This window comes from Neopelma chrysocephalum, unplaced genomic scaffold (assembly GCF_003984885.1).
Source record: "Neopelma chrysocephalum unplaced genomic scaffold, ASM398488v2 Primary Assembly neopelma1_138, whole genome shotgun sequence".
Taxonomy (NCBI): domain Eukaryota; kingdom Metazoa; phylum Chordata; class Aves; order Passeriformes; family Pipridae; genus Neopelma; species Neopelma chrysocephalum.
Genome location: NW_020897800.1, coordinates 7,145,930 through 7,159,867, shown reverse-complemented (window position 1 = coordinate 7,159,867; position 13,938 = coordinate 7,145,930). Strand labels below are relative to the sequence as shown.

The 13,938-nt window shown below is 48.7% G+C and overlaps 1 protein-coding gene across 1 annotated transcript in view; it reads left to right on the top strand.

Annotated features, from left to right (window-relative positions):
* The window catches only part of SNX19 (sorting nexin 19), a 39,469-nt gene extending 25,895 nt beyond the window's left edge, over positions 1-13,574 (top strand). The window contains exon 12 of the mRNA XM_027699327.1: positions 13,348-13,574. The gene's annotated coding sequence lies outside the window, so the exon portion shown is untranslated. The remainder of the gene's footprint in view (positions 1-13,347) is intronic.
* Positions 13,575-13,938: the final 364 nt, after the last annotated feature.

Below are 13,938 nucleotides of genomic sequence, written 5' to 3'. Positions count from 1 at the left end.
TTCTTTCGGAAAGCATTTCAAGTCTCCTTCTTTCCTTACCTTTTCAGTCACACTCTCCATCTCCAGGCCTCGTGGAGGGGTGAAAAGGCTGCTCAAGCAGCACTTGAGGAGGGTGTCCCACAATTCCACGTACTTCCTTCCTGTTCCCAGACCCCTTCACTCTTCCATGGCCCTCAAGGACAAGGGGGGTTTGAGGGACAGGAGGGGTGAGGATCAAAGCCATAAGCCGCTGTTTAAAACACAGAATGGCCACTGCTCCTTTTGAGTGTTGCATCTGGTGGAGCCTCATTAACCTTCTGCTTCCCCCTCCTACTCCTTTGCCCCTGAAAATGAACAAAGCCAAACATCCCAAATTACCTTGATTGAAGCAGCCTGAAGTGTGTGTGCTTAGTGTAAAGAAGCAAAGCAGAGCCATTGGCCAAAGCCCCTTTTCTGTGCAGGCCACTTCACATTTTTTACGCTCCAACTGGAGCTCTTTAAACCCCGATGCTCTTTAGAGCTGAGCTCTTTAACTTTCTCCCTTCCTCCCCTTGCAGCTTCATTCTCCCCTTGTTCTGCTCCTTCCGTTCCCTTTTGTCCTGTGAGAACTAGTCTTTTAATCCCCGTGTATTGCAGATTAAAGCTGTTACAGCCTCCCCAAGTGGCATTCTCTCAGAGAGGCTTCACAGCCAGACCTTTATGAGAGCTCCCTGTCTGTCTGCTCCTGCCTTTCTTCTCCCCACGCCAACCTTCATCCCTGACCTTTCCCTGAAGCGGGAAAAGCTGTGGAGTCAATCCCATGTAGGCAGGGATTGGGCACAGGAGGGCTGAAGGGGCAGGAAATTAAGACCCAGGGAAACTAAGAAGTAAATAAAGAGAGGAAGAGAAAGATGATGGGAATTAAGAGAGAGAACCAAAGCAACGTTCAGCATGTTTGGAAACCAAATGCTGAGCTTGGGGCTGAGTTTTGTGAGTGGGCCTGTCTTTACGAGAAGCCAAACCATAAACCTGGGACTCAGTTCCAGTGCTCACCTAAGTGATTTTAGAAGAAGACTGAAGAGGGGCTTTTTATAAGGATACGTAGGGAAAGGACAAGGGGGATTGGTCTTAAGCCGAAGAAGGGTAGATTTAGATTGGATAGAGGGGAGAAATTCTTCCCTGTGAGGGTGGGGAGGCCCTGGCACAGGTTGCTCAGAGAAGCTGTGGCTGCCCCATCCCTGGAAGTGTCCAAGGCCAGCTGGGACAAGACTTGAAGCGACCTCCACCTTGGTCTAGGGGAAGGTGTCCCTGCCCATGGCAGGGAGTGGAATGAGATGGGCTTTAACATCCCTTCCAACCCAAACCATTCTACGATTTTTTAGTAGCAGATCAGAGTTGCCTGAAACCCAAACTTCAGTCCAACTCTGCCCTTTGCATTCATTCCAAGACTAATGGATCCGGACACCTGGAAGCACACAAGTACATGTGGAGTTTGTGAGCTTACAGGGATTGAAGTGACTTCTGGTACTTTGGGGCACTGTCCATGACAGGAGGTTTCTTAGTATTTGTCATCCAATGACTACACTACCCTCTGAGACTGCAGTGAATTCATGTGCTGGTCCTTGTCTTGTGCACATCATAAAACCACAAAGGATCGAGGTAACTTGCCTAAAGGTCCATGTGCAGAAACATCTTTCCTGTTGAGTTTTCTGCCTCATCATCAGCCCTGCTGCTGTGAGGTGTCCTACAAATGTCCTAGAGTTGTTGGCAAATCACCAGGGGAGATGAAAAACCAACTCTGAAATACATTTCCCAGAGGAATGGTGTAAAATTGCCCCAAACAGGCCCCTTTTCAGGTTTGTGTACAATATGTAAAGATGCATTAGGGAGGGGGAGAGGGTGTCTAACATGCTTTTTGAGCAGGGAAGAGGCAGTTTGGCTTGTTCTTTTCTCAGATTTCCAGCATGAACTTGGCCTGGTTAATCTGAGCCATTGTTTCACCCAGGTGTAAAATGGGGTTGGTACTTGACCCAGAGCTGTGCAGAAGTCCTGACACTGAATGTTCTGGGTGCTGAGCTTGAACTGAAAAAAATCACGCAACACTTAAGAATGAATACAGAAAAGTCAAGTTTGGGTCCTGTGAGACTTTACCTGCACACAATTATACCTGAGTTATGTTTTACCTGCCTTGTAAAAGGACAAACAGGGATTTGACTTATCTTTATAACCAATGTGAGAACAGAGTCTTCACATGTGTGGGGTTAGGAGACATTCGAAGGGTTATTTCAACCAGATTTTACTAAAATAGGTGGTGACTGCATATCAATAACAGACCAGAGAGATGTGGATTCCCATCCCTGGAAGTGTCCAAGGCTAAGTTGGACAGGGCTTGGAGCAACCTGATCTAGTGGAAGGTGTCCCTGCCCATGGCAGGGGCCTGGAACAAGATGATCTTGAAGGTCCCTTCCAACCCAAACCAGTCTGGGATTCTATAAGAAGTTTTTCCATACATTTTGACCGTAACAAGGCTGCTCTGACAGCCCAACTCGTGGCACTTGTGCTCTCCCATCCCTTGGCCAAGTGAACGTGGAGGCTTCTGGGGGCAACAGCAAAACTGCTTTCAAAGCAACTAATAAAAGTGGAACTATCCCCTTTTGGGAACTCATTTTGGGGCAAAAGTTCCCCTGGTACCTGATAATGAAATCAAACCAGGAGCCTACCCCCAGAGGGAGCCGTATGTGTGAACCACAGCCATGTCGAATCAGAATGAATCCTCCTCCAGGAAAGCCAAAGCCCTGTAATTACTGGGTTTCTAGCAGGCAGCCTTTTCTTTCTCTTTGTGTGGGCCCTCTCCCCCCTCTCTCTCCCTCCATAATAACAGGATATTTGTAATGAAAGTCACTGGGCAGAAGCAGAGAACAAAGCAGGGGCACTGGGTGGGGATATTGGAAGCACTGGTCTCCCACCTCCAGCCGGTCTGGACTCTGCTGGGACAGCACGGTGGGCTGGTGAGGCTCTGATTAACCTTAATCTGCAAAGAGGGTTGAAGCCACGCTGTGGTCCCGTTTCATAGCTACCCCAGCCCACTCCCAGGCGTGAAGCCTTATGAAGGGACAGTCTCCCCAGCAACTCTAATGCGTTTTTGCACCATCCCCTCTAATCTGAGGTAGAAATGTCACTGCTGTCAGCCCCCGGGCTGGCAGCTCCCAGCCACGGCCACACTGGTGAGCACATATCCAGCTTCAACCTTCTGGTTGCTGGGGTGAAAGGGCCTCTTCATCTCCACAGGGAGAGGCAGATGAATCCCTGCCTCAAACAACGGACCTGATTTTTTTTTTTTTCAACCCCTCACCCCGCCGTCCGGTTCAAGGGCTCTTTATTATGTCTTTTAATTCTCAGCTGCGAGTGGCAGGGAGCAATAAGGCTGGAGAAATGAGGAAGAACGGAAAAGCCCTCACAGTGGGGAAAGGCCTCAGTCACCAGTGTGTGAAAAGAGAATGCAGAGTGGGGATTAAAAATGTCAGCCTCATGGGAAGTGCTTGGTATTTAATAGCTTCACTTGATGGCTGTGAGGTGGTGGCATCCATGTGAAGGCAGCTATGAGCCGCTTCTCTTGGAGAAGTCCACTAGAATTCCACTAGAAGGACTAGAATTCCCCTTACCTGGCCTGGTGGAAGGTGTCCCTACCCATGGCAGAGGGTGGAACGAAGTGATCTTTAAGGTCCCTTCCAACCCAAACTGTTCTAGGATTCTATAAGTAATGCCATTCCTATGTGCCTCAGGAGCTCTCGCAGTACAGGATGGGGAGAAAGAGCTGTGGAAGCTGAGCTGGTGTTAATTAATATCAGGTTATGAGGTTGGGGGCTCATCCTCTCCATGTCTGGCTGGTACAGCATGCAGGACACATGGTCCTGACCTCCCCTCTTGCTGCCAGCAAGTGGCCTCCATCTGATGGCACTCGTGACATGTTTGTTGCAAAAAATGCTGCTGGATCCTCTGTCTGCAACATATTCTCTAGTTTGCTCATGTTTGCAGCCCCTTTTAGAGCATTAGCTCTGGGTAGTCTCCTCTCCTCCACAGATGCTCTGATGCTTATCTGCCTCCTGTATAGTTGGGGCCACTGGGGAATTTGTCTGTGTGACAAGCATGTGCTCCTGTGCTGGTGGGGATTTCAAATTTCACTCACATTTTTGAGTGATTAGGCCAATAAAAATTCTTGTATTCCTCCCTTACCATCACCATGCACATGCTCCAGCCACCAGCACAAACAGCATGCTTTATTTCTCACCCAGATCACCTCACCTGCTCCTCTGGATGTGGCCTTGGGAGAGGAAGTTGCCATTGGAACAATTGAGTAACTCTAAGAGGATGGAGATTGTTTCTTGTTGCTCCTTTTGTGACAAAGTGATGAAGACAAAGCGCCTGGAGCTTTCCTGGCATGTGAGGAGCCTTCCCAGGGCTGCACTTCATCACTATCTCAAAAGCCAATGTGCTTTTATTGAACCAAGGCTGCTCTGGGCTCCCGACACTCCATCAAGCTCCATTAAGCTTTTCCTTTTGTCCGTGCAAGTGAATTCTAATAAACTAGCTTTTATGGCTGTCACTCCCAACACACTTCAGCTCAAACACATCCTTGCATGTTCCAGAAGCTTTATCCCAGATTCATGTGCATCTCCAAAGCAGCCCCATCTGAAACGCCCCCTATCCCTCAAGGCAGGCACTCACAATGTTACTTGGCAATATTCCCGCCAGCACCTGCCCGGAAAAGCAGGATACATTCCTGTCCATCTTGAGGAAAACAGCATCCAGGGTATAAATAGCCACAATGTGCCGCAATTCCTTTTTAAAGGTTGTTCTTGATCCAACAAAAAATAACCTGTTCTACCCCCAAGGTTCACCTGGAGCCCAAAAGCTACTTTAGAACAGCATGGATGAAAGTGCTTCACACAGCAAGGCCTTGAAAATAACCACTGCAATGTCTCTTTCTGATCACATTCCTTTCCATGCCAGGCTGACGATTCCCAAGCCAAGAATGTCACTAACTTCTCATATTTCTCCTGGTCATTTCTGTCCTGAAACTGGAACGCAGCCACAGGCAAAAGGGGGTTGGACACTTTCGTGTCAGGGATCCAGATTTAAGAGACATTATCTCATCGATAGTGAACAACAACAAGGCTGGCAGGCCTGATATTCCCTGGAAGGTTCAGCGTGCATGGTGAGGGACACGGGGAAGGCTGAACTTGGAATAAGTTGCCCAGAGAGGTGATGGAATCAGTCTCTGGAAGTCTTCAAAAGGCTTCTGGATGTGGCCCTTGATGGTTTAGAGGTGGTTATGGTGGTGCTGGGTTGGTGTTTGGACTTGATCTTTGAAGGTCTCTTCCAAGTTCAATGGTTCTGTGATTCTGTGTGAAATCTGCACTTCTTTATTGTGTCTTGAGAGGAAAATTCTGTGGGTGGGAGAGAGGAGGACACATCAGGTACCTTGAGACATCAGGGTGTGAGATCAGCATGAGAGAGTAGGGCTACACTCATTGCTTCACTCAGGTGGCAAACACAGAGCTAAAGCTCCCTCTAAAGCTACTAATACCCTTTAAAAAGCTCTTTATGTTTGGTCTGTGGATTGTATTGTCTTTAAGGAAAAGTTTATCTCTTCTGCTTGGCAGCAGCTGCGTTTAGCCTGGAGTGCAGCACAAGCACTGGCAGATGAGATGGCACTGAGAGATTTTGCAATCTTGATTCTTCTGGGGGAAAAACTTCAGAAGGACCCAATTTCATCACGATGTGAAATTAGAAAATGGTTGCAGAAGGGGTAGAAATGACTTGGAAAAGACTAGGGACACTTTTGTATGAGCAAATAACCGCTGGTGCTGCGCCGAATCCAGTTAAAGTGCCAGCTCTGACCCTGGAGGTGTGGAAAGCCTGGCAGGCACCGACAGTGTTTGCAGGGAGCATCCTCCTGCAACAACCTTAAACTTCCAAAAAAGTTTCAGTTTAAGTTATGCTGCCTGTCACTTGAGTGCCTGTGGGCCCAACTCTGCAGGTCATAGGTGGAGATACCTCCCTTGTCTTCAAACACCTCTAGAAGGACCCGAGCCCTTCAGATGTTTTTGGGGAACAAAATTAGTGACACCTGGTAGCTCCTAAAATAATGTGCTGTGATCCTCAGGGGCAGGTTTGAGCTGTCAGATACAGACTTCCCCACCCACAGGATAAACCTTTGCCTGCACAATGTCCTTGTGTGGACCTCGGGTGTTGTGGTTGATCAGGGCATGAACATGCCACATCCTGCCATGCCCAGGAGTGGTTTCTTCACTTTGATTTGGAGAGCAGGCAAAGTGCAAGGTCTGCTTTGCCCTCACACCTGCTCTGAACTTTCCAATTCAAGGGATCATGGAATCCCAGAAAGGGACCTTAAACCTCATCTCGTTCCACCACCTGCCATGGGGATCCAACCTGGCCTTGATGTGCAACTTCGGATGTGCAGAGGAGCATCTGGGCTGGTGTGACCTGCTGGCTGCAGGATCCACGAGAGGGAGCTTTGGGATTGTCACTAAAATCTTTCCCCAGACCAAGCAGAGGCACAAGATGGTGCTGTTGTCTCAGCCACCGCAAAGCCTGCGAGGGAAAAAGGAAAGCCACTGTTGACAGGGGACACTCGTGAACCTCGTGCCACCACAGCATCCTGCAAACTCTGTGCAGGCCAGAGCCCAGCTCCTGGATGGGAGCTTCTCCCAGATTTGAGCCTGTTTCCTTCAGGGTGATCCCAAGGCTCTGCTCAGATTTCCTCAGGAAAATCTGGTGGACAAGTGATCTTGAAGAGAAACGAGTGTGGCTTCACATCCCCCCTGCACTTCCCATGTTCCGAAATAACGTCCTGCCTGCAGGGTGAAGGGTCTATGTCCCTGGGGGTTACAGCATCTATAAGGGATAAAATCAGTCTGCAGAGCCGTGAACCTCACAGTGAAGGGTCCTGGGGTGGGGAGAGGAGGAGAAGGAAATACAGAGAGGGGTGGGGCTGTCCCCATCCCAGGGGACCACCAGCTCTGCCAGGTGATGGGGATGTGGGATGCAGAGAGCCCTTGCTCACACTTCTCAAGCTCCAGCCTGGGCTTGAAGAAAAGTTTCTCATGAAAGATTCCCTGCAACTGGTACGTTCCCACCACAGGCTTTGATTTCAGTGTATCAGCATTTTCCAATGAGAAACCATCATATTGGAAAATTCCCAACAAGCAGAGAGGGACTTCCTGGTGTATCAGGGGAGAGATCCTGTCACATGCGGCGGGAATTCAACACCAGTGGAGTCTTGTGTCTGGAGGCTTGGGATAAAGAGGGGTGAAGTGCAGCCAGCACTGCTCCTGGCACACTCTGGAGTCCTGCAGTTGAGGAGCTTTTGTTCTCTGCAGGCTGCTCCTTGTTTTCCCAACACTTTCCTCTAGACATTCCTTTTTCATCAGGGTGATGCTGCTTTCTGTGTAGGCAGAGGGTGCAGTGTGCCAGCAGTACCTGTTAGGGCCATGGAGGCACTGGGAGCACAAGCTGGTGCTCCAGTAGCTCATCCTGCATTGGTGGGGGTCTGAGCTAAACAGGGACCATGAATTTGAGATAACAGGAGAAACCAAGGTGAGCAAATTTGGTATTAACAAATTCCGGTATCAGCAAGTTTAGGTATTAGGAGGAAGTTCTTCCCTGTGAGAGTGGTGAGGCCCTGGCAGGGATTGCCCAGAGAAGCTGTGGCTGCCCCATCCCTGGAAGTGTCCAAGGCCAGGTTGGATGGGGCTTGGAGCAACCTGGGATAGTGGAAGGTGTCCTTGCCCATGGCACGGGTTGGAATGAGATGAGCTTTAAGGTCCCTTCCAACCCAAACCATTCTGGGATTTTAAGTTACCTGTTCTCATTGAATGATGCTGTTCCCACATCCCCTCCCCTCTGTATGTGCTATGGAGGCAGCTCTTCTTTTTTTAGGTTTGGGGTTCCTCTAGAGCAATAATCACACCCCCAAGGGATCTTTCTGATGGACTGTGGAACACTGCTGTAAGGGGGGACTCTGAAACACTCTGGGCAGGTGCTTCATGGCTGGAAGAATAGGATCTAGGTTTCTGGCAGTCCATGGGAAGCTGCTGAGGTCAGGCAGGCAAGGCAAGGTGAGTGGTGACATGGAATGGAGCAGTATGGCTGCCAGTCCTGGAAAAGACGATGCTGTCCTAGGGGTTCTCTTCCTTTGTTGAAAAACCAAAGGCTGGGTCATGGGCTGGTCTTCTACTCTTAAAAGTAGCCTGAAATTTGACCATAATCCTTCTTTTCGGTATCATCACTGACTGCAGAGGAGGTGTTCACCCCAGGTGTCCTCACACAGAGGTGTCCTCACAATCTCTCCAATGGAGGTGTCTTCCCTTCCCCAGGTGACATGTGCTGCTTTCAGGAGGATTTTCAGCCCTGCCCGTGCCATGCTGGGGGACCTCACACTCTGTGTGTCCTTAGTGGGATAGAAGTGATGGAGCCAGAGAACTGAAACCACAATTAGGTTATTTAATCCCCCTCTCTCTGCCCAGGGGCTCCTCTTCCTACACCAAGCCAGTTTCTTCTGTCATTCTTCAGGGCTGTTGCACAAGAGTGAAGGAGAACAGACTCCAGCCACAAATTTTCTCCAGGGCTTTATCCAGTCTGGTTTGGAATTACTCCCCTGAGAAGGCTTTCACTAGCCCTCCTGGGGTAGTGTACCACTGCCTGCTTGATCCCTGATGGAAACTGTGCCCCCATTCTGTGGCAGGTCCTTTATCTGGGCTCAAAGGCTTCCTTTGCTCCACTTGTTTTCCTGGTGGTTGTCTCTCTGTCAGAGGTTAGAGACTCCCTTTGTGAGGCCTGCACTTCTCAGATGTTATGTCTGGAAGTTTGCTCTGTTTTTTTGGCTAAGGGGCCCAGGGTCTGGAAGTAGAGAGGCTTTTATGGGAACCCAAGTCTCCTTTTGACATGACTTCCTTGTGCTTAAATTTCAGGTTGAGTTACAGGCTCGAACATTTTCTGGTTGGATATCTTTCATTGTCAGAGGGGATTAGGGCAGTGATTATTTACATGTACCTCTATTACACAGAGTCTGTTTCTTTTCTTTCCTTTTTTTTCCCCCAAGTAGTTCTACATAATAATATAAACCTTGACTGAAGCAGCCCCACAGATGGGGAGAGGGAGTGAATGAGGCTCCTGCCATGCAAAGGGAAATAGGCAGATGGAGATCTTTGAGTTAGGAGATGCCTGTAAGGCCAGTGATCATATAATCATGGAATCCTGGAATTTTTTGGGCTGGAAGGGGCCTTAAAGATCACCTCATTCCAACACCCTGCCTTGGGCAGGGACAGGTTGCTCCAAGCCCTGTCCAACCTGACCTTGATGCTTCTGGAGAGCATCCTTTTCATCCTCTACATCCTCCTCCAAGCAGGCAGGATCACCCTGGCCCATCACTTCTCTCCAGTGCTGGAGATCGTTCCCACAGAGCCTGAGTCCTTGGCACCCTGGCTTCATCCAGGGTGGCTCCTCTGGAGCTTTGGCTGTTCCCCAAGACATTGGGAGAAATTTTTTTTTTAAGAGCCCAACATGCATGAGTTTTAAAAGGGATTTTTGATAGAAGTCCCATTTACTCCTTTATTTGGCTTGGGAGGCTGCAGTGGAACAGATTCCTTTACATATCCTTGAGTGTTATTTGATTAAGGTTATGACTGCTAATAAACACTCCAGGGCTATTCTCCTTCCCCACCACTTGTAATTCAGACAAACTGGGAGTACACCTTTTTTATACCAGTACAAGGGACCAGAGTGCTGATTCTGCTATCCTTTCATCAGTTCACTGGTATGTTGCTCACTTTGATTTATTCCAGCTTTATGAAGTAAGGGAAAATAGAAATGGGAGGAGTGCCAGGAGTGATTCTGGCACAATATCCAGTTTACTTCCTTTTCCTTCACTTTGCCATTTAGAATCACAAGTTCTTCTATAAAGCAGCCACAAGAAGGGCAGACATTGCCCAGGAGTAAGAAAGCTTGAAGCTGCAGAATCAAACTAACAAATCCCAAATCTTGTTTGAAACGTAGGAGAGAGAACCCAGTTCTGCTTGGAAAGGCAGAGGGAGGAAGGGAGACAGGGGACTTTGTTTCTACCTAGAAAAGTAGTGTATTTCTTAGTATGGCTGTGTTTTGCTATGTAAGAAAATATTTTTAATATTTCAGGAAGGAAAGCAGAGGAAGTGATACAGACACCTCAGGTACCCAGCAATGACAACTGAGGGAGGACATCTCAGCATTCAGGAGGGCTGGAGAGGGAACCACAGCCAAAACCAGCAACCTGTGGGGTCAGGAAAGAGAGGGTCAGGCTCTTCTAGAGAGAAGGAAGTGCCTGGAGAGAAGGAAGCACAGACTCCAGACTCAGAGACTCAGACACTGGTGATCAGGGTGCTGCAGAAATTTAAAAAATTCAGAATGTACCACATGCAATGAAACCAAAATGTGCTTGGATGTACCCAGGATGCACTGGAAACACACCCTGATAGCCAGCTATGAATCCCTGAGGACAGAGAGCATCGTGGTTGTACCATGCCTCTCTGTTCCCCTTTTCCTTGCTGGAGGCTGGGGGAGATGCCATTTTCCTGGACTCCTCCACAACAGCCATAATAATTCCTATGCTGTGCCGTGCACTAATGAAAAGCTGTGTGGGCCAGTCCCTAATTACACCCATCAGTTAAGCTGTCAGAGGGAGCTCTCCTTTTTCCATTATTAGACTTTGGTCCTTGATAAGCCGCAATTAGGCATGAAAGGGCAACCTGAGCCGAGCCAGGGAGGCCTCCACTCCCCCTGAGCTCAGGTGGGTTAGTACTGGACCTGGTTTTTCAGGTGTGGGGCAGGGAGAGAGCTGGGAGTGGGGAAGAGGGAAAGGAGGAGTAGAGATCCAGATCTAGATCCTTCAGCATTTTGAAGACAAGGAGCTGTTGCCTTCAACAAAGGCTTCCTAGATAAAAGCTTGAGGGCTTGCAGCTCCCTATGTTTAGTTTCAATATAAATGGGATGCAGGGATGAGTCCAAGCCACAGCATCTTTCAGCTACATCTGGATTTCGAAGTGCCCTGAAGGATGATATTGAGAGGACTATTTCTCCCTTTAAATTCACACTAGACCCAGTGGAAAACAGACATGCAGATGGTGGGTTTTAATGACGACAGCCCCAGTTCATTTGAACCAGGGTCTTTATGGGGAGATGTGTTTGTTTTCTCAGGCCACACATTATTAACTAATCCCCAGACTTTGTTTTTACAGTCGCGTTGTGAGCAACTTTCACTTCAAAACGTCTTTGGCTCTGGAATGGTGCATAAGGCATCCTGGGCTGCTGGGATGGGTTTCCATTCAGCAGTCCTGCCTTAGCTGTGGCAAAGTCAGACTGGGAATTTCCTGGTGCTCTTTGGACATGATCAGCTACAGTCATTAGGCATCAAGGCCTAAGGTGTGTCCAAGGCCAGGTTGGATGGGGCTTTGAGCAAGGTGTCCCTGCCCATGGCAGGGGGTGCAACTATGTTATCTTTAAGATCCCTCCCAACACAAACCATTCTGGGAATCTATGATCCTGTTCCTTCTTGGTATGAAGGGGTAATAATATTGTTTTTTGTCTTTCCCACATATTCCCCATATATCTTCCCCATATATCCCCATAAGCTCCATTCTTATTCTAAAGCCCAGGTCCATCTCCTTTTCCCAGCTTCTCCTCTTCCAGGACAAGCCTGTCGCTGCTTGTCCGCACTGGAAGAGCCCATTTGTCAAGAGCCACAAATGGAACACTTACAGGACCTTTTTCTGAAATATTTGGTTATGTTAAACCAGGAGAGAACAGGCTGCTCCAGAAGCTTTTTGCTATTCGTTCATGGATTCACAAAATCACAGTATATGCTGAGTTGGAAGGGACCCACAAGGATCATCGAATTCAACTCTTGTTCCTGCACAGGACCATCCCCAAGAGTCACACCCTGTGCCCCAGAGGATCATTCAAATGCTCCTTGAGCTCTTGCAGCCTTGGGGCCATGACCACTGCCCTGGGAGCCTGTTCAGTGCCCAACCAGCCTCTGGGGGAAGAAACTTTTTCTAATCTCCAACCTAAACCTCCCCTGACACAACTTCAGGCCATTCCCTGGGGTCCTGTCCCTGGTCCCCACAGAGTAGAGCTCAGTGCCTGCCCCTCCTCTTCCCCTCCCATGGAAAATGTAACTGCAATGAGGTCTCCCCTCAGTCTCCTCAAAGCTGAAGTGCCCCTCAGCTGCTCCTCACACGGCTTCCCCTCAAGGCCCTTGACCATCTTTGTTGCCCTCCTTTGGCCACTCTCTAAAGAGCTTAATAGATTCAAGTAACCTTGAAAAAATCACATTCACGGTTGTGGCTACACATGAGGCGCTGGGCAAAGCCAGAGTGCTAGGAAACGGACGGGATTTTAGGCAACAGCTTCTCCTCATCAGGTTTCCCACCTGTGATTTTCGCAGACAATCTCCTCTGATCTCTCCCAGCCTTCTCCTGACAAACAGAAAGCTGAAATGAAACAGGCTGTTCTGGAGGGCTCACAGAGGTTGGGGGGCTCTGTTGTAAACCCCACACAGCTGTTAATCACCAAAGTATCCCTGGCTCCCAGCAGCTGCCTGGTGTTTATCTTAGCCTGGATATCTCCTGGCTGAGCCCACGGAGCACAGGCTGTGCAGCCAAGCCAAACACAAATGGAGCACAGATCATGTGCACACAAGGGTGTGCACAAGGGTTTTGCGTGTGCGTACACAGAGAGGGTTTCTATCATCTGGAAGGGCACAGCAGTGATGTTTGTTAATTAAATCTGTAATTTTGTGGATGTGTCAGCACATGCAAAAAGGGAAGCTTAATGTACAGGTGGTTTGGGTGCACGTGTGGCTCAGAGGAGTTCTCTTGCTCAGTAATTCTCTCTAAGCCTTATGAAGCTTTTTAGATAAAGTGGAAAAATACAGGGCTTCCCAGATCTTCCAGTATCAGTCACCCACAAAGGCTTTAAAGTGCATCTCAAAAACAGTTCCCTGGGCCATCTCTGACTGTTTGGGAAACGAGGAGGAGGAGGACAAAGTAAACTGAACTGTCCCACCTGCAGGAGAGAAGGAGGTTAAGCTTGTGGCTCCAATTAACCTGTCCTCACAGGTGTGTGAGGGCACGAAGTTGTATAAATCAGGCCGAGGGGGGCTGAGTTTCCTAGGGAAGGGATGAGAAAAGTAGCTGTCTTGGTGTGTTTGATGTTCTCTTTGCAGTAAGAAGCTTGCAGTGACTGAGGACATTAAAGGCTTGAGGAGCAGCAAGGAGGATGTGACTGTGTTATATTTTTCTGAAGGCTTATACTTTTCCTTTTCCCTGTTTCCAGATCCTTTCTGTAACAGAGCATCCTGAGCTACTACATGGCAACAGAGGAAGTCCTGGCTGGGTCTGAGTTGCTGCTTGTGTGACAGGATAGGATTTGGCTGAACTCATGGGTGGTGGGAACCAACTGGAGTTTTCTTTTATTGAATTATAACTGTAAGAGTCCAAAGAAGCACAAGGTTGTATTGCTGACTGTTGTAAATGTTCCAAATAAAGGGTTTGCAGTTTTTATTTACTGAGCGGTTGGCTGTGTATTTAATGTTGCCTTGTAAAGAAAGCTTGAGGTCCCGGTTGCTGCTGACCCTCCCCTGAAGTCTCAAAGACTGTCAGGCACTGGGAGTTACAGGCCCTGGCTGTACAAGATGGTGTGTGCATTGGACTTCCCCGAGCCCTGGAAAGGCTGGAATCTTGCTGTTTCTCACACTGAGCTCCTCACAGGCAGCTGCACAGGATGAGCTGTGGGCTGGCTGTTGGAGGCTGTTTTTTGGGAGGTGGGAAGCTGGAGGGCTGTGCATGACTGAGTGAGGGGGTGTGCATTTACTTATCCCTAATTTGCCTTTTGCTCTTGGAGCACAGTAAGTGTCTTCCATAGAGA